The sequence below is a fragment of the Arachis hypogaea genome, chromosome 1 (genome assembly GCF_003086295.3).
Source record: "Arachis hypogaea cultivar Tifrunner chromosome 1, arahy.Tifrunner.gnm2.J5K5, whole genome shotgun sequence".
Taxonomy (NCBI): domain Eukaryota; kingdom Viridiplantae; phylum Streptophyta; class Magnoliopsida; order Fabales; family Fabaceae; genus Arachis; species Arachis hypogaea.
The window spans coordinates 60,862,620-60,884,446 of NC_092036.1; the positions used below are offsets into that span (position 1 = coordinate 60,862,620).

The 21,827-nt window shown below is 37.3% G+C and overlaps 1 non-coding gene across 1 annotated transcript; it reads right to left on the minus strand.

Moving 5' to 3' along the window:
• Positions 1–336: 336 nt before the first annotated feature.
• LOC112716573 (small nucleolar RNA R71) lies at positions 337–444 on the minus strand. Its single transcript, XR_003160404.1, has one exon. It is a non-coding gene; the product is annotated as a small nucleolar RNA R71 (small nucleolar RNA).
• Between the last annotated feature and the right edge of the window lie 21,383 nt (positions 445–21,827).

Consider the following 21,827-nt stretch of genomic DNA (forward strand, 5'->3'; position numbering starts at 1 on the left):
TTCAAGTTTGATGGAAGAAGCATCCCAATCCCTGCTATTGGAGCAAATAACTTTGAGCTGAAACCTCAACTAGTTGCTCTACTGCAACAAAATTGCAAGTTCCATGGACTTCCATCAGAAGATCCCTACCAGTTTTTAACTGAGTTCTTGCAGATCTGTGAGACTGTTAAGACTAATGGAGTAGATCCTGAAGTCCACAGGCTCATGCTTTTCCCCTTTGCTGTAAGAGACAGAGCAAGAATATGGTTGGATTCGCAACCTAAAGATAGCTTGGACTCATGGGATAAGCTGGTCGCGGCCTTCTTGGCTAAGTTCTTTCCTCCTCAAAAGCTGAGCAAGCTTAGAGTGGATGTTCAGACCTTCAAACAAAAAGATGGTGAATCCCTCTATGAAGCTTGGGAAAGATACAAGTAGATGACCAAAAGGTGTCCTTCTGACATGCTTTCTGAATGGACCATTTTGGATATATTCTATTATGGTCTATCTGAATTCTCTAAGATGTCACTGGACCATTCTGCAGGTAGATCCATTCACCTAAAGAAAATGCCTGCAGAAGCTCAAAAACTCATTGACATGGTTGCAAACAACCAATTCATGTATACTTCTGAGAGGAATTCCGTGAGTAATGGGACGCCTCAAAGGAAGGGAGTTCTTGAAATTGATGCTCTGAATGCCTATTGGCTCAGAACAAAATGTTGACTCAGTAAGTCAACATGATTTCTCAAAGTCTGAGCGGATGACAAAATGTATCCAACAGTACTAAAGAGGCATCTTCCGAAGAAGAAGCTTATGATCCTGAGAACCCTGCAATAGCAGAGGTAAATTATATGGGTGAATCTTATGGAAACACCTATAATTCATCACGGAGAAATCATCCAAATTTCTCAAGGAAGGATCAACAAAAGCCTCAACAAGGCTTTAATAATGGTGGAAGAAATAGGCTCAGCAATAGCAAGCCTTATCCATCATCTTCTCAGCAACAGATAGAGAATTCTGAGCAGAGCACCTCTAACTTAGCAAACTTAGTCTCTGATCTGTCTAAGACCACTTTAAGTTTCATGAGTGAAACAAGGTCCTCCATTAGAAATCTGGAGGCACAAGTGGGCCAACTGAGTAAGAAAATCACTGAAACTTCTCCTAGTACTCTCCCAAGCAACACTGAAGAGAATGCAAAAAGAGAGTGCAAGGCCATTGACATAATCAACATGGCCGAACCTAGAGAGGAAGGAGAGCACATGAATCCCAACGAGGAAGACCTCATGGGACGTCTCTCAAGCAAGAAGGAGTTCCCTATTGAGGACCTAAAGGAATATGAGGCTCATATAGAGACCATAGAGATTCCATTAAACCTCCTTCTACCATTCATGAGCTCTGAATACTATTTTTCCTCTAAAGAGGATGAAGATGTAACTAGAGAGCAAGTTGCTCAATATCTAGGAGCCATCATGAAGCTGAATGCCAAATTGTTTGGTAATGAGACTTGGGAAGGTGAACCTCCCTTGCTCATTAATGAACTAGATAAATGGATTCAGCAAACTTTATCTCAAAAGAGACAAGATCCTGGCAAATTTTTAATACCCTGTACCATAGGCACCATGACCATTGAGAAGGCTCTGTGTGACCTAGGGTCAGGCATAAATCTTATGCCACTCTCTATAATGGAGAAGCTAGGGATCATTGAGGTACAACCTGCCATATTCTCATTGCAAATGGCAGATAAGTTAGTAAGACAAGCTTATGGATTGGTAGAGGACGTGTTAGTGAAGGTTGAAGGCCTTTACATCCCTGCTGATTTTAGTATCTTAGACAATAGGAAGGAGGAGGATGAATGCATCATCCTTGGAAGACCTTTCCTAGCCACAGCAGGAGCTGTGATAGATGTTAACAGAGGAGAATTAGTCCTTCAGTTGAATGGGGACTACCTTGTGTTTAAGACCCAAGGGTGTTCTGTTGTAACAATGGAGAAGAAGCATGAAAAGCTTCTCTCAGTGCAGAGTCAAACAAAGCCCCCACAATCAAACTCTAAGTTTGGTGTTGTGAGGCCACAGCCAAACTCTAAGTTTAGTGTTGGGAGTCTACAACATTGACCTGATCACCTGTGAGGCTCCATGAGAGCCCACTGTCAAGCTAGTGACATTAAAGAAGCGCTTATTGGGAGGCAACTCAATTTTTATTTATCTAATTCTATTTTTCTTTTATTGTTCTTTTATGTTTTATTAGGTTCATGATCATGTAGAGTCACAAAATAAATACTACAATTAAAAATAGAATAAAAAACAGTAGAAGAAAAAGCACACCTTGAAGGAAGGGCTCACTGGCATTTAAACACCAGTAAGGAGCATCTGGCTGGCGTTCAATGCCAGAACAGAGCATGGATCTGGCGTTGAACGCCAGAAACATGCAGTAATCTGGCGTTTAAACACCAAGATTGCACATTGAGGAAAGCTGGCGTTCAATGCCAGAAACATGCTGCAGACTGGCGTTGAACGCCTAAAATAAGCATAGAACTGGCGTTTAACGCCAGAAACAAGCATCAATCTGGCGTCAAATGCCAGGATTGCATGCAGAGGGCGTTTTACACGCCTCATTGGTGCAGGGATGTAAATCCTTGACACCTCAGGATCTGTGGACCCCACAGGATCCCTATTTCCAAACTTTATTCGAGATTAGACGACGCAAACTGGCGCTCAACGCTAGTTCCATGTTGTATTCTGGAGTCGAACGCCAGAAACACGTCACGAACCAGAGTTGAACACCAAAAACACGTTACAACTTGGCGTTCAACTCCAAAAGAAGCCTCTGCACGTGTAAAGCTCAAGCTCAGCCCAAGCACACACCAAGTGGGCCCCGTAAGTGGATTTCTGCATCAATTACTTACTTTTGTAAATCTAGTAGCTAGTCTAATATAAATAGGATATTTTACTATTGTACTAAGTGTCTTTGACCATTCGGTCTTTTGACCAAATCTTGGATGTATTTTTGATCCTGTGATCACGTTTTGGGGGCTGGTCATTTGGCCATGCCTGGACCTTCATCACTTATGTATTTTCAATGTTGGAGTTTCTACACACTAAGGATTAAGGGTGTGGAGCTCTGCTGTACCTCGAGTTTCAATTCAATTACTACTATTTTCTATTCAATTTAGTTTACTCCTTTTCAAAGTTATTTGTTGCACTTCACCATGATGAATGTGATGATCCGTGACACTCATCATCATTCTCACCTATGAACGCGTGACTGACAACCACTTCCATTCTACCTTAGACCGGGCGCATATCTCTTGGATTCCTCAATCAGAATCTTTGTAGTATAAGCTAGAATTGATGGCGGCATTCATGAGAATCCAGAAAGTCTAAACCTTGTCTGTGGTATTCCGAGTAGGATTCAGGGATTGAATGACTGTAACGAGCTTCAAACTCACGATTGTTGGGCATGATGACAAACGCAAAAGAATTAATGGATTCTATTCCGACATGATCGAGAACCGACAGATGATTAGTCGTGCCGTGACAGAGCATTTGGACCTTTTTCACTGAGAGGATGGGATGTAGCCATTGACAACGGTGATGCCCTACATACAGCTTGCCATGGAAAGGAGTAAGAAGGATTGGATGAAGGCAGTAGGAAAGCAGAGATTCAGAAGGAGCACAACATCTTCATACGCCTATCTGAAATTCCCATCGATGATCTACATAAGTATTTTCTATCTTTATTTTATGTTTTATTTATTGTTATTTTCGAAAACCAATATAACCATTTATTATCCGCCTAACTGAGATTTACAAGATTACCATAGCTTGCTTCATACCAACAATCTCTGTGGGATCGATCCTTACTCACGTAAGGTTTATTACTTGGACGACCCAGTGCACTTGCTGGTTAGTTGTGCGAAGTTGTGAAGTTATGTTTGGACCATGGTATCATGCACCAAGTGTTTGGCGCCATTACCAGGGAGAGAACGAACATGGATGCCACTATCAAAAATCACAATTTTGCCTATCAATCTATTCCGTCAAATTCTTCATAGGGAACATGCCTTGGAGGTTGTGCACTAGACTCCTCAACATCAAATTCAAGCTTCTTGGAGGAATACTCTACAACTCTAGATTCCCATGGAGGTTCAGCATCTCCTAAGTCTTCAACCATTTCTTCCTCTTCAACAATTACAGCTTCCTCCAATTACTCCAATAAAAAGCCGCACTCCTCATTCTCCACCGGAGTTTCCTATTTTTCCTTCATGCTGCGCTCTTCTATTGATTCTCCACAAGTAGCCATGGGGTACTTTCAGTGTCGAAGTGCAGAAAGGCTAAATTACCTACTACCTTAGTCAAGGTTGCTATGAACTCATATGTTGTCCTTTGTATCTCACTTTGCTCTTGAAAAAGAACACTAAGAGTGTCATCCATTGGAGATTGGAGTGGATATGAGGGTTCGTTGCTTGGGAGAAAGGTTCATGATAAGAGAGTGGTTCATAATGATAAGGATATGGTGGTTTAACACTCTCCATCTTTTTCACTTGTTGTACAGCACACTTTTGTCTCCTTGTTCATAGTTGAGATTTGTTAGCCATGAGAGCTTCGTGTACTTTTCGGCTTTCCTCTAGCTCCATTTGATGGATAGTTGCTTGAAGTTGATCCATTGCTTCCTTAAAATGATCTTGTGGCTCTTGTTCCTTGGCTAACATAATTAGGATCATATTGTGGTTGAAATCTTTCATACATTGGTGGTAGTGTATATTGAGGTGGTGGTTCTTGGGAGTAATTGGGTTAGAATTGGGGTTGTTCTATGTATGGTTCATATGGCTCATAAGGTGGTTGGTATGGTGGATATAGATTAGGGTCATATGGAAGTGTTTGGTAACATGGGGCTTGTGAGTACTATGGTTCAAAACTATGATGAGGAGGGGGTTCATAGGTGTATGGTGGGACTTGTTGGTAACTACAAGGGGGTCCACCATAGCCATTGTCTTCGTATGCATCATGGAATGGCTCTTGCTCATAGTATGTTGGTGGAGGTTGTTGCCATAATGATTGATCATAAGCTAAAGGCTCTTTCCATCTTTGATTGTCCCATCCTTGATCCAAGTCTTCATTATAATCCCCACTTCCTACAACATAATTGTAACCAAACTCAAAGCCAAATGGGTGAGAATTCATGGTAACAAAAGAAAATAAAAACAAAAACTAATAAGGAATAATGAAAATAAACTCCTAAAACTAGAAACAACTAACAAAGAAACTAAAAAGCAAAAATATTCACAATATTTACAATAACCAATAATAAGGTACACTTTTGCAATTCCCCGGCAACGGGGCCAAAAATTGATGGGAAAAAATGTCGATAAAGATTTTCACAAAAATAAGCACGTTACAAGTATAGTTCTAAACTGACAATTCAACCTCAATCAAATTTAATATGTTTGTCACTTAAGCAAACCAAATAAAATTGACCGAAGTATTAAACCTCGGGCGTCTCTCAAGGAATTACAGGGAAATGTAGTTTATTATTGGTTATGATAAAGTATATTTTTGGGTTTTTTGAAATAAGGAATAAGAAAGTAAAATGGCAAGAAAATAAATTAATAATTAAATAAGCTCTTAGCAAGGATTGAAAATTGGAAGTCCTATCCTAATTATCATTATCAATTGTGATGGTAATTCCCTTTTGCTTTCACTTAGTTAACCTCTAACAATGAAGAAAAGTCAAGTGAGCAAAATCAACTTAGGTTCACAAGTCGTAATCAAAGATTAGATTTAGTGAAGTCTAAGCTAACTAGAAAGTCTCAATTACCAATCAACAAAAGACCTTTGATAACTCAAGAGTCTCTAAATAATCAATCCAAGTTAAGAAACATAAAAAATCTAAATTAAAATCCTTCCAAGCGTTTTATCAAACACTTGGAAGGCACAAAATAAAAGCATAGGAAAATAATGAGAGAATGTAAAATCTAAACAACCAATTTCAAACATCAATGAAAACAAATGAAGGGAGAAGCAATAAACATAAAATATCTCAACTTGCATTAATAAGAAATTGAATCTAACATGAATAATTCATAAACTAAATTAACAAAACAAGGAAATCACAATGAGAGATAGATAACTCAAGTAATAGAACAATTAAAGTAGAAGAAACCTATATTGAAGTAAGGTAGAATTCTGAAATTGAGAAGAAATAAACCTAAAAGCCCTAAAACCAAGAGAGAGGAGAGAGGAGAGAGCCTCTCTCTCTAGAAAACTACATCTAAAATCTAAAATTCTGTGAATCAGAATTGAATCAGAAGTGAATTTCTGATTCCCCAACTCTGTAGCCTCTAATATGTGTTTTCGGGCTTGGAACTAGGCTAAAAAGAGCTTAGAAATCGCCCACAGTGAGTTTCGATATCTGCAGCACGTGACGCTTTGTCATGCGTACGCGTCGCTGCCAGCTTCTCAAAACATCATTTTCGTGTGTTCCTTCCACTTTTGCATGCTTCCTTTCCATCCTTTAAGCCATTCCTGCCACCTATAAACCCCGAAAACACTCAACAAACATATCACGGCATCGAATGGTAATAAGAGAGGATTAAAATTAGCAAATTTAAGGCCAAAGAAGCATGTTTTCAATCAGAGCACAAAATTAGGAAGTTAAATGTAAAACATGCGAATTCAATGAATAAGTGTGAGAATAATGTATAAAATCCACTAAAGTAAGCACAAGATAAACCAATAGTGGTTTATCACCCTGCCCAAGTTGTACCCAAGAAAGGGGGAATGACAGTAGTTCACAATAAAAAAATAAACTGATTCCCACTAGAACAGTTATAGGGTGGCGCATGTGTATTGATTATAGGAGACTCAACAACGCCACAAGAAAGGATCATTTTCCTTTACCATTCATAGATCAGATGCTACAGAAACTACAGGGCATGCATTTTACTACTTCCTGGATGGTTATTCAGGTTACAATCAAATTGCAGTAGATCCTCAGAATCAAGAAACGACAGCATTCACATGTCCGTATGGAGTCTTTGCTTACAGAAGAATACCATTTGGCCTATGCAATGCACCTGCAACCTTTCAGAGGTGTATGCTCACTATTTTCTCTGATATGGTTGAGAAATTCCTTCAAATATTTATGGATGACTTCTCTGTCTTTGGAGATTCATTTGATTCCTGCCTTGACCACCTGGCCTTAGTTCTGAGATGATGCCAAGAAACAAACGTAGTTTTAAACTTGAAAAAATGCCACTTCATGGTAACTAAAGTAATCGTTCTTGGACATCGGATTTCAAATAAAGGGATAGAGGTGGATCAAGCTAAGGTGGATGTAATTGAGCGATTACCACCACCCACTAATGTTAAGGTAATCAGAAGTTTCTTAGGACATGCAAGATTTTATAGGAGGTTCATAAAGGATTTTTCGAAAATTACAAAGCCCCTGTACAATTTATTAGCCACTGACACTCCATTTGTTTTTTACAGGGAGTGTCTGCATGCCTTTGAAACTCGGAAAGCCAAGCTTATCACTGCACCCGTTATTTCTGCACCCAACTGGACCTACCATTCAAATTAATGTGTGATGCTAGTGACCATCCCATTGGCGGAGTTCTAGGGCAGAGACATGACAAGCTCCTGCATGTCATTTATTATGCTTATCATGTTCTAAATGACGCACAGAAGAATTATACTACCACAGAGAAGGAATTTCTTGCAGTGGTTTATGCCATTAACAAGTTCAGATCTTATCTAATATGGTTTAAGGTCATTATCTACACTGACCATATTGCTCTCAAATACATTCTCACCAAGCAGGATTCTAAGCCAAGGCTGATAAGATGGATGCTACTCCTACAAGAGTTTTATATTGAAATCAGAGATAGAAAAGGATCAGAAAATCAAGTGGCTGGCCACTTTTCTAGGATTGAACCAGTAGCAGGGACTTTCCCTCCCTCTACTGAGATATCTGAAACCTTTCCTGATGAGCAACTTTTTACAATTCGGACAGCACCTTGGTTTGCAGACATTGCAAACTACAAGGCCATAAAGTTCATCCCCAAGGAATACAGTAGACAGCAAGCTTGAAAACTCATACATGATGCAAAGTACTACTTGTGGGATGAACCATATCTCTTCAAGAGATGCTCAGACGATATAATCCACTAGTGTGTGTCTGAAGATGAGGGACAGAGAATCCTATGGCATTGCCATGGCTCAGACTGTGGAGGACACTTTGCAGGTAAGCGAACAGCCACCAAGGTCCTTCAGAGTGGCTTTTACTGGCCAACACTCTTTAAGGATGCCCGAGAGTTTGTCTGTATCTATGACAGTTGCTAGCAGGCTGGCAACCTCCCTTATAGTCACGACATGCCTCAGCAAGGGATCCTAGAGATTGACGTGTTTGATGTGTGTGGAATAGATTTCATGGGACCTTTCCCACTTTCATTCTCAAACACGTACATCCTTGTGGCAGTGGAATACTTGTCTAAGTGGGTTGAGGTAGTCTCATCACCCACTAATGATGCCAGAGTATTGATGAAGTTCCTCCGAAAATATATCTTTAGCAGGTTCGGTATCCCACAGACACTAATTAGTGATGGAGGTAGTCATTTCTGCAACAGACAGCTTGACTTTATTCTGCACCTTTATGGCATTCGCCATAAAGTGGCAACCCCATATTACCCACAGACAAATTGAGAAGTTGAGGTATCCAACAGGGAACAAAAAAGAATTCTGGAATGAACCGTGAGCACCTCTTGAAAGGATTGGGCAACGAAACTTGATGATGCTCTCTAGGCTTACAGGACGGCTTTCAAGACTCCTATAGGAACGTCACCATATCAATTGGTTTATGGGAAGACATGCCATTTTCCAGTGAAACTGTAACACAAAGTCTGCTGGGTAACCAGATTTCTCAACCTTGATGCTAAGGCAGCAGGAGAAAAAAGGTTACTCCAGCTGAATGGGTTGGATGAATTCTGACTTGCTGCATTCGAAAATGTAAAAATCTATAAAGAGAGAGCCAAGAGGTGGCATGACAGGAGAATATCTTCCAGAGTCTTTGAATCGGGCCAGAAGGTTCTACTCTTCAACTCTAGACTCAAGCTCTTCCCTGGGAAGCTCAAGTCACGTTGGACAGGACCATTTGTGGTCACTAATGTGTCACCCTAAGGGCATATAGAACTCCAAAGTAAATACTCTGATAAGAATGGACAGAGAGTCAAATATTACATGGGGGGAACATTGAGCAAGAAATCTCTACACTACTACTGCAATGAGTATAGTGAATTCTAGCTAATGACAGTAAAGAAGCACTTTTTGGGAGGCAACTCAATGATTAGTTGTATAGTATTATTTTATGTTTATTTATTTATTCTCATTTGATTTAATTTTCCTTCAATTTCAATTGATTTTGATAGTTACTTCACTTTCTAACATTTGTGATCATTTATACCTCTTAGAACAGGGATAGAAATATTCAAAACTGAAAACAGAGCACCCTGGAGGAAGCCCCTTGCTGGTGTTGAACGCTAGACAAGGGGCAAGATGGTCGTTCAAACGCCCATAAGGGAGCTTGCTGGCATTAAACGCTAGAATGGGAGCATTCTGGGTGTTCAACGCCCTAAGAGGGAAGGAAGCCTGGCGTTGAATGCTAGCCAGGTGATGAGCGGATATTTTATACGCTTTTTGGCATTGTTTTCATATAGTTTTCAGTATGTTTTGTTTAAGTTTTATTATATTTTCATAGGTTTTAGTGCAAAATTCACATTTTTAGCTTCTACTTTGAGTTTGTGTGTTTTATAGTGATTTCAAATATTTTCTGGCTGAAATTGAGGAGCCTGAGCAGAAGCTGATTCAGAAACAGAGAAAGGACTGCAGATGCGGTCAGGATCTGACCTCCGTGCACTCGAAGGAGCTTTTCTGGAGCTACAAAAGTCCAAATGGCACGCTCTTAATGACTATGGAAAGATAACATCTAGGGATTTCCATAAATATATAATAGTCTATACTTTGTTTTAAAAATAAAGGCTTAAAACTGGCGTTCAACGCCAGGCACCAGCCCCATTTCTAGCGTCCAGCGCCCACAGGGGAGCAACTGGAGTTCAACGCCCAAAAGGGGGTCCCTAGCCAACGTTCAATGCCCCTAAGGGACATTAATACTTGGGAAACACTTTAGCTCAGCCCAAACACTCACCAAGTGGACTCCAGAAGTGGATTTTTGCACTATCAACTTAGTTTATCTTATTTCTGTAATCCTTAGTCATTAGATTAGTATATATAGAGAATTCACCATTGTTAGAGGACTTTCAGAACTCTCACCCACTTTTACTTTTTCCATTGTATTTTCGATCTGTATGAGTCACTAACCTCCTAAGGTTAAGGTTAGGAGCTCTACTGAGTTTCATGGATCAATAATATTACTGTTTTCATTCAATATATGTGATTCTATTCTCTTATGCAACCTCGTTCTTCATCTTATGAATTGAGGGTGACCCATGACAATCACCCTATTCTACATGGGTTCCATGTAATTCCTGACACGGATAGCGTTGAACTAAAGCTAGAGATTACATTGCGGATTCCAATAGAGCATCTGAGCAACTTTGGATATGTGACATATAATCCCGTTGACTATGGGTGCGTGAAGTTTCGGTGGCTTTAAGGCTAGAGTCAGAGAAGCAGCACTCTCTGATTCGGAAGATCTGTCTTGTCTATGGCACCTTGAGTAGGATCATGAAGGGGAGTGGATTGCTTAGAGCTTCATCTTCTGCTACAGTGAGAAACCTAGAGATGGCTTGATGAAAGGACATGAGTCATCTCAACGTGGTGGATTGCTGTACTAGAGGAGGTTAACTTGACCAGAGGACATGAGTTAATCACTTACGGCTGCCATTGAAGGAATCAGAAGGTTATTGAAGAAGACAGTAAGAAAAGTTAATCCGGAAAGACAAAGCATCTCCGAAGCCTCAACCATTCTATCACTATTGAATTCTTATCTCATTAGTAACATTTTATTTAATTATTTTGTTTTATACTTTTTCCGTGACAACTTATAATTTTCTATCCGCCTAACTAAGATCTGCAAGGTGTCCACTGCTTGCTCAAACCAACAATCCTCGTGGGATCGACCATGACTCACCTCAGTTATTACTTGGACAACCCGGTATACTTGCCGGTCTATCTGTGCAAATTCTGTGGAGCCAGTTTCGTGCACCACCAGGGAGCAAGGCTGGGCGTTCAACGCCCATGAGGGGTATATGCCTGGCTTTAAACGTCGGAATAGAGGTATTTTTGGCGTTCAAATCCCCAACCAGGGTAGGGAGGTTTGACTTTCTCAATCCATATCTTTTTCAAACCTTGTCTTTTTAATCATCTCTCCTCTTATTTCAAAATATCTTTTCTAAAGTCAACTACTTTTGATTCAACTCTTTTTAAACAAAGATCTCTTAAACATTATCTTTTAAATTCTATTTCTTTTCAAATCTTTCTCAATTCTTTTTCAATTCTTTTTCAAAATTTCAAATCTTTTTCAATTATTTTTCAAATCTTTTGTTAAACTTTTAAATCTTTTTCATATCTTTAATACTTTACATCTTATCTTTTTTTATCTTTCTCATATCTTTAATGCTTTAACAATTTTAAATCTTATCTTTCTTATCTTTTTAAAAGATTGTGAATTATATCTTTATTATCTCTTTTTTATGTTGATTTTTGAAAACCCTCCCCACCCTCCCTATATATAACCATTCGTACCACACCCCCTCACTCATCCCCCCTCCATTTGCATTATTCTCCTCTTCTCCCTCTTCTTCTCTTTACTCGGGACAAGCAAAGCTTTTAAGTTTACTGTTGGGAAAGCGTTGCTTTTCACTTGTACACCCCTATGGCTCCAAAAGGTGGAAGACCCACTTCAAGAAACAAGAAAGAAGCTGCCCTACCAACAGTTATTTTCAAACCTTTTAGATTTTGTTCCAAGAGAACTGTGATTCTGGAGGTCAAGTTTGACTTAAAAGAAGATAAACACCTGGAAATCCAAAATCGGATAAGAATGAGAGGTTGGAAAATTCTGGCCAACCCCAGAACTAACGTTGGTATAAGGATGATCCAGAAATTCTATGCAAATATGTGGATGATAGAAAAGCAAAGGCTAGATGGACAGGGATTCCATACTTGGTGCACCATGGTCCGAGAAAAAGTGCTGCACGTTGATCTGGATAAGGTGAGGGGAATCCTCAAATTACCCCCGTAAAAAGACAACCATAACTCCTTTAATAGGAGAGTGGTAGCCAATCCAAAGCTGGATCAAGTCCTTGAAAACATATGTCTGCCCAGATCTAAATGGATCTTGGGTAAGAAGAACAAACCAAACCAGCTAAGAAGAAGGGATCTCAAACCAGTTGTTAGGAATTGGCTGGACTTCGTAGGACGCTCTATACTTCCCACTAGCAACCATTCTGAAGTTACTGTTAGGAGAGAAGTGATGATCCATTGCATTATAATGGGTAATGAGGTAGAGGTCCATCAAATAATCCCTTGTGAATTCTACAAATTCACAAACAAGACCTCCACTCAGGCCAAGCTGGCCTTCCGAAATCTCATCTCTCGCCTGTGTAGTGAGGCAGGAGTCCTTATTGACAGAGACACATGCATCCCCACAAAAACCTAATTACCAAGGAGAATATGGAGAATGCCAAGGGACCAGCTCCGGACAAGATCCAGTAGCCGGATGATCAGCCTAAGAGAAAGACACCTGAGCCACCCCAAGATCAGAGTATCCCTCCAATTGAGTATTGGAATTGTAACATCCTAACCTTTAGCACGTCATGATCATACCAAAAGTAAGAAGTTACTAATCTATTTTCCTTATTTACTATTTAATATTGAGCCTTTAATTTGATATCGTCTTTCAGTTTTATAGAAAATGCCAGAAGATTTTGTTTTTATCAATTAAAATCATATATCAAAGATCACCAAGTATAGTAGTCACATAGTTATTACTAATAATAAATGTCATACAAAAGAATTCAATATAAAACTCGAATACAATTCCTATCCCTCTGTATAAAATAAAATCTTAAATAACAAAGGTGAGGGAATTCTATGAAAGTAACTTAACTCATAAACTTAACTCATAAATAAGTCTAATAATCGCCCGCAGCTTCAAATTGAGTCTTTGAACCTGTGTCACTAAAAGGGTGGAAGATTTTGGAGTGAGAACAAATCACACGTTTTCAGTAGGGAATAGGAATGCCGTAAAAGTAAGGAAATAAAATACAAATAATTAGCCTTACTCAATAAAACTATTTTTATTAAATCCCTTAAAATACTTTTATTTCTACTTTAGATAAATAATTACTTTTCTTTAAATTTCTAAACTCAAAACAAATTTTAATCACAAAATTAGTCATACTAACCATCTCTCAGCCACATAATCATTTTTCAACCACAATATCTCACCTTAATACATCCGTGAACTAACAGCACAAGTGAGGGATTCAAACCAACATACAAACAAGTCAAACAGTACAATCACAGAGAAGTAATACAAGCAAACACAACCAAATACAAATGTGCAAACAACATGATGCATGTCTATTCCTAATGCAGGCCATGAGCTCATGGTCGGTTGCCTGCCCGCTCCCGACATTATCCGGGCATGAGTCCCAGATATGGCTTTCCAGATGCATCCAGTGTGTTTATAAGTCTTACGGCTAGGCCGCATACAGTGTGACTTTTAATATGCTTACATCTGGAAAATAGTTCTCAGTGTGTGGGCATCCCCACTATAACATTTTGCACTAAGGTCCAAACAAAATTGCATCTGCTCTCTTGTGGCAGACATTTCTTTAATCAATATATTCCTTTAATCTTTATTATCTGCTCTCCTGTGACAGAGATTCCTTTAATTATCTCTCATTCCTTTACTTTTTGTTCTTCTTGTTTTCTTCCTTATCAAATCGAACTCAAAACATAACTTAAAGTAAAATCCTTTCTCAAACGATTGAGTTTAAAAAACTATACTTTTCTTAATAAATCGAATTGAAAACAAAACTTTTTTGTAATAAATCGAAATCAAATAATATTTTTAAATCAGATTTGCTTTTAAATAACATTTTAAATAAAGTCTTAGAGTTTTATAAAAATTTGGCAGCATTTCCTCTAAAATTTGGGCTATGCCACCTTTTCAGGTCCCAACCAAACACTCTCTCAACCATTTCGAATATCAAATCCTTTACTCTTGAATCAAACCAATATTTTTCTCAAATCAACAATCCAACCAAGACATTGACATAACCAAAGTTTTTAGCATCAATTACAGCCTCAATTCACACTCAATTTATATTTTCTATTCAACAAGCAATACCAAATCTATCACCATCAACAACCACAACTCAACAAATATTCATTAGAACCAGTCATTAATTAGAATTTTTAGCATTCCTAAACAACAAAAAATCAGACACTTATTCATCAAATTCAGTCACAAATACAATTCAAACTTTTCATTCAGTCATTTCATATAATCATAAATTGTTTGCAAATATCCACTAGACTTCTATTGAAAAAGGTTTTTGACCGAGTTGCTGAAGAAGAAAACATCAGAAATTATCTGTGCCTCCTAGAAATTCAATTGGCCAAACTCAAGAGAAAGAAGAACTACATCACCATCAATTTCTATCGGACAAAAATAACGCCAATATATAAAAAAAAGATACAAATATTTTTACCAGGCTAAATTTTTTATTAGATTTACATATCTTAAGAAATCGAGCTTGAAAGCTCGGAGGTACCATAGTTTCTTGTTCTCTCACTCACGGCTCTTGTTTCTTTTTTACAAAGAAAAATAATTCGGTCTTGTTTGGAGCAAGAGTGATTAATGGAGGAAGAATGATCAGTTACTCTTAAAGTGACACATGGGGGAGCTTATGTGTCATGATTATATTTATATGTATATAAGCATGCAAGCCACCTTCATTCATTGCTTTTTCTTTCTAAAAGGTTCGGATATATATATATATATATATATAGACATATTTCATTTATTTTCCTTTGTTCAATGGCTTCGGCCAAGTATTCTTTTTTTTTCTTTAAACTTTAATAATAATAATAATAATAATTAATTTAATTTTTTTATTAAATTATTTTTTAATAAATAATTTAAATTTAATAAAATAAATAATAATTAAATTAAATTTCAATAATTATAAAATTTTATTTAATTATTTTTGTTAAAAATAATTTTTTTTTAAAATTATATCTCAATATAATATATTAGTTCATAAATAATTAATTATTTAATTTTTAAAAATTAAAAATCTTACAAGAATCAGCTGGTGACATCTGTTGCACAAGTTACAATCTACTCTACATCAATTGAAAGAGAAATAAAAAGACCAGTCTTACATGCTGTGTAAACTAGTTAAGGAACAAGAAAGACAAGAACGAGAACTAGAAGATCTGAAGTATTAAAAGACATCTTCTGAAGAGAGCAGTGACTGCCATAAATAAGGTGGTTGAATTTTACCCCTATCAAGTTCTTAATTCTAGTACTTTATTTTCTGTTTTCCTAGTTCTAGGTTGCATGATTACTAGTAGATTTCCCATATTCAGTTTGAGTAAGTAATGCTTATTTTTTTAATAAGTATAAACTATCCCACTTGTCAGTTCATTAAATTCAATTAAAATTTTATTCTCTTTTAGAAACAGTGAATGCATAATTTTCGAGTTTATCATGACTTATCTCTAATTATTTTGATATGGTGGCCTCGCATTAAATTTCTTAATGTATGAATTAACTGTGCATATTTAATGTTGAAGTGTATTAGCTCTTGAAGAACAGTGAATTTAGAAAAATATTATTGAGTTTTTGATGAGCGGATAATTTATATGTTTTTTGCCATTGTTTTTAGGTAGTTTTTAGTAGAATCTAACTACTTTTAGGGATGTTTTCATTAGTTTTTATGCAAAATTCACATTTCTGAACTTTACTATGAGTTCGTGTATTTTTCTGTGATTTCAGGTATTTTCTGGCTGAAATTGAGGGACCTGAGCAAAAATCTGATTCAGGCTGACAAAGGACTACTGATGTTGTTGGATTCTGACCTCCCTGCACTCGAAATGGATTTTCTGCAGTTACAGAATCCCAAATGACGATCTCTCAATAGCGTTAGAAAGTACACATCCAGATCTTTTCAGCAATATATAATAGTCTATACTTTGTTCGAGTTTAGACGACGCAAGCTGGCATTCAACTCCAGTTCCATGCTACATTCTAGAGTAAAATGCCAGAAACACGTCACAAACCAGAGTTAAACGCCAAAAACATATTACAACTTGGTGTTTAACTCTAAAAGAAGCCTCTGCACATGTAAAGCTCAAGATCAACCCAAGAACACACCAAAGTGGGCCCCGGAAGTGGATTTCTACATTTAGACTTATTTCTGTAAACTCTAGTAACTAGTCTAGTATAAATAGGATATTTTACTATTGTATTAGAGATCTTGGCATCTATCTTTGGACGTATAGTTCTTAGACTTTGGGGGCTGGCCATTCGGCCATGTCTGGACGACCATCACTTATGTATTTTCAACGGTGGAGTTTCCACACATCATAGATTAAGGTGTGGAGCTTTGCTGTACCTCAAGTTTTAATGCAATTTCTACTATTTTCTATTCAATTCAGCTTATTCTTGTTCTAAGATATTTGTTGCACTTCAACATGATGAATGTGATGATCCGTGACACTCATCATCATTCTCACCTATGAACATGTGACTGACAACCACTTCCGTTCTACCTTAGACCGAGCGTGTATCTCTTGGATTCCTTAACCAGAATCTTCATGGTATAAGCTAGAACCCTTTGGCGGCCATTCTTGAGAATCTGAAAAGTCTAAACCTTGTCTGTGGTATTCTGAGTAGGATTCAGGGATTGAATGACTGTGACGAGCTTCAAACTCGCGATTATTGGGTGTGGTGACAGACGCAAAAGAATCAATGGATTCTATTCCGACATGATCGAGAACCGACAGATGATTAGCCGTGCTGTGACAAGAGCATTTGGACTTTTTTCACTAAGAGGATGGGATGTAGCCATTGACAACAGTGATGCCCTACATACAGCTTGCCATGGAAAGGAGTATGAAGGATTGGATGAAAGCAGTAGGAAAGCAAAGATTCAGAAGGAACACAGTATCTCCATGCGCTTATCTGAAACTCCCACCAATGATTTACATAAGTATCTCTATCTTTATTTTATGCTTTATTCATTATTATTTTCGAAACCTTTATAACCATTTGAATCCGCCTAACTGAGATTTACAAGATGACCATAGCTTGCTTCATACCAACAATCTCTGTGGGATCGACCCTTACTCACATAAGGTTTATTACTTGGACGACCAGTGCACTTGCTGGTTAGTTGTGCGAAGTTGTGACAAAGTGTGATTCACGTTGGAGAGCGCTACCAAGTTTTTGGCGCCATTGTTGATGATCACAATTTTGTGCATCAAGTTTTTGGCGCCGTTGCCGGAGATTGTTCGAGTTTGGACAACTGACAGTTCATCTTGTTTCTCAGATTAGGTAATTTTCTTTTCAAAAAGTTTTCAAAAATCTTTCAAAATTTTTTTTATTTTCGTCTTTCCAAAAAAAAAAGAAATTTTCAAAAAAACCTAAAAAATTAAAATAAAAAACCAAAAATACGTTTGTGTTTCTTGTTTGAGTCTTGAGTCAATTTTTAAGTTTGGTGTCAATTGCATGTTTTTAAAATTTATGCATTTTTTCAAAAATTCATGCATGTGTTCTTCATGATCTTCAAGTTGTTCTTGATAAGTCTTCTTGTTTGATATTTAAATTTTCTTGTTTTGTGTCTTTTGCTGTATTTCATATGCATTTTTGCATTCATAGTGTCTAAGCATAAAAAATTTCTAAGTTTGGTGTCTTGCATGTTTTTCTTTTCTTGAAAATTTTTCAAAAATAAGTCTTGATGTTCATCTTGATCTTCAAAGTGTTCTTGGTGTTCATCTTGACATTTATAGTATTCTTGCATGCATTAAGTGTTTTGATCCAAAATTTTCATGTTTTGGGTCATATTTGTGTTTTTCTCTCTCCTCACTAAAAATTAAAAAATAAAAAATATATTTTCCTTATTTCTCTCAAAAATTCGAAATCTTTGGGTTGACTTAGTCAAAAAATTTTAAAATGAGTTGTTTCTTGTTAGTCAAGTCAAGATTTCAATTTTAAAAATCCTATCTTTTCAAAATCTTTTTCAAAAATCAAATCTTTTTCATTTTTTTATTATTTTCGAAAATTTTAAAATTTTATTTTCAAAATCTTTTTCTTATCTTTATTTCAAAATTTCGAAAACTTTACTAACAATTAATGTGATTGATTCAAAAATTTTAAGTTTGTTACTTTCTTGTTAAGAAAGGTTCAATCTTTAAATTCTAGAATCATATCTTTTAGTTTCTTGTTAGTCAAGTAATCAAATTTTAATTTTAAAAATCAAATCTTTTCCAAAATATCTTTTTCAATCATATCTTTTCAAAATATCTTTTTTTTTTTCAAATTATATCTTTTTCAAAATTTTGATTTCAAAATATCTTTTCTAACTTCTTATCTTTTCAAAATTGATTTTCAAATCTTTTTCAACTTACTAATTGACTTTTTGTTTGTTTCTTATCTTTTTCAAAACCACCTAACTACTTTCTTCTCTCTAATTTTCGAAAATTACCTCCCTCTTTTTCAAAATTCTTTTAATTAACTAATTATTTCAAATTTTAATTTTAATTGTTTTTCTTCTCTTAATTTTCGAAAATTACTAACCCTTTTTCAATATTTATTTTCGAATTTCTCCCTCTCTCATCTCTTTCTATTTATTTATTTATCTACTAACACCTCTCTTCCACTCAAGAATTCGAACCCACTCTTCCCCCTTGTGTTTGGATTCTTACCTTTTCCTTCTTCTATTCTTTTATTCTTCTACTCACATAAAGGAATCTCTATACTGTGGTAAAGAGGATCCCTATTATTATTATTTTCTGTTCCCTTCTTTTTCATATGAGCAGGAGCAAGGACAAGAATATTCTTGTTGAAGCAGACCCTGAACCTGAAAGGACTCTAAAGAGAAAACTAAGAGAAGCTAAATTACAACAATCCAGAGACAACCTTACAGAAATTTTTGAAAAGGAAGAGGAGATGGCAGCCGAAAATAATAATGCAAGGAGGATGCTTGGTGACTATACTACACCCACTTCCATGTTTGATGGAAGAAGCATCTCAATCCTTGCCATTGGAGCAAATAATTTTGAGCTGAAACCTCAACTAGTCGCTCTACTGCAATAGAACTGCAAGTTTCATGGACTTCTATCAGAAGATCCCTATCAGTTTTTAACTGAGTTCTTGTAGATCTGTGAGACTGTTAAGACTAATAGAGTAGATCCTGAAGTCTACAGGCTCATGCTTTTCCCTTTTGCTGTAAGAGACAGAGCTAGAACATGGTTGGACTCACAACCTAAAGATAGTCTGGACTCCTGGGATAAGCTGGTCATGGCCTTCTTGGCTAAGTTCTTTCTTCCTCAAAAGCTAAGCAAGCTTAGAGTGGATGTTCAGGCCTTCAAACAGAAAGATGGTAAATCCCTCTATGAAGCTTGCGAAAGATAGAAGCAGATGACCAAAAGGTGTCCTTCTGACATGCTTTCAGAGTGGACCATTCTGGATATATTCTATTATAGTCTATTTGAGTTCTCTAAGATGTCACTGGACCATTCTGCAGGTGGATCCATTGACCTAAAGAAAACACCTGCAGAAGCTCAAGAACTTATTGACATGGTTGCAAATAACCAATTCATGTACACTTCTGAGAGGAATACTGTGAATAATGGGACGCCTCAGAGGAAGGGAATTCTTGAGATTGATGTTTTGAATGCCATATTGGCTCAGAACAAAATGTTGACTCAGCAAGTCAACATGATTTCTCAAAGTCTGAATGGATGGCAAAATACATCCAACAGTACTAAGGACGCATCTTCTGAAGAAGAAGCCTATGATCCTGAGAACCCTGCAATGACAGAGGTAAATTACATGGGTGAACCTTATGAAAACACCTATAATTTCTCATGGAGAAATCAACCAAATTTCTCATGGAAGGATCAACAGAAGCATCAACAAGGCTTTAATAATGGTGGAAGAAACAGGCTTAACAATAGCAAGCCTTTTCCATCATCTTTTCAGCAACAGATAGAGAATTCTGAGCAGAGCTCCTCTAGCTTAGCAAATATAGTCTCTGATTTTTCTAAGGCCATTTTAAGTTTCATGAGTGAAACAAGGTCCTCCATTAGAAATTTGGAGGCACAAGTGGGCCAGCTGAGTAAAAAAATTACTGAAACTCCTCCTAGTACTCTCCCAAGCAATACTGAAGAGAATAAAAAAAGAGAGTGCAAGGCCATTGACATAGTCAAAATGGCCGAACCAAGAGAGGAAGGGGAGGACGTGAATCCCAATGAGGAAGACCTCATGGGACGTCTCCCAGACAAGAAGGAGTTCCCTATTGAGGACCTAAAGGAATCTGAGGCTCATATGGAGACCATAGAGATTCCTTTAAACCACCTTCTGTCATTCATGAGCTCTGAAAACTATTCTTCCTTTGAAGAGGATGAAGATGTAATTGGAGAGCAAGTTGCTCAATATCTAGGAGCCATCATGAAGCTGAATGCCAAATTGTTTGGTAATGAGACTTGGGAAGGTGAACCTCTGTTGCTCATTAGTGAACTAGATACATGGGTTCAGCAAACTCTACCTCAAAAGAAACAAGATCCTGGTAAATTCTTAATTCCCTGTACCATGGGCACCATGACCTTTGAGAAGGCTCTGTGTGACCTGGGGTCAGGTATAAATCTTATGCCACTCTCTGTAATGGAGAAGCTGGGGATCTTTGAGGTACAGGCTGCCACATTCTCATTACAGATGGCAGACAAGTCAGTAAGACAAGCTTATGGATTGGTAAAGGATGTGTTAGTAAAGGTTAAAGGCCTTTACATCCCTGCTGATTTCATAATCTTAGACAGTAGGAAAGAGGAGGATGAATGCATCATCTTTGGAAGACCCTTCCTAGCCACAACAGGAGCTATGATTGATGTTGACAGAGGAGATCTAGTCCTTCAATTAAATGGGGTCTACCTTGTGTTTAAAGCTCAAAGGATATTCCTCTGCAACCATGGAGAAGAAGCATGAAAAGTTTCTCTCAATACAGAGTCAAACAAAGCCCCCACAATCAAACTCTAAGTTTGGTGTTGGGAGGCCACAACCAAACTCTAAGTTTGGTCTTGAACCCCCACATTCAAACTCTAAGTTTGGTGTTGGGAGTCCACAACATTGACCTGATCACCTGTGAAGCTCCATGAGAGCATACTGTCAAGCTAGTGACATTAAAGAAGCGCTTATTGGGAGGCAACCCAATTTTTATTTATCTAATTTTATTTTTATTTTATTTTTTTCTTTTATATTTTATTAGGTTCATGATCATGTGGAGTCACAAAACAAATACTAAAATAAAAAACAGAATAAAAAATAGCAGAAGAAACAGCACACCCAAGAAGAAGAGCTTACTGGTGTTTGAACGCCAGTAAGGAGCATATGGCTGGCGTTCAATGCCAGAATAGAGCATGAATCTGGCGTTGAACACCAGAAACAAGCAACAATCTGGCATTTAAACGCCAGGATTACACCCTGAGGAGAGCTGGCATTAAACGCCAGAAACAAGCATGGAACTGGCGTTCAACGCCAGAAACATGCTGCAGACTGGCGTTGAACGCCCAAAACAAGCATAGAACTGGCGTTTAACGCCAAAAACA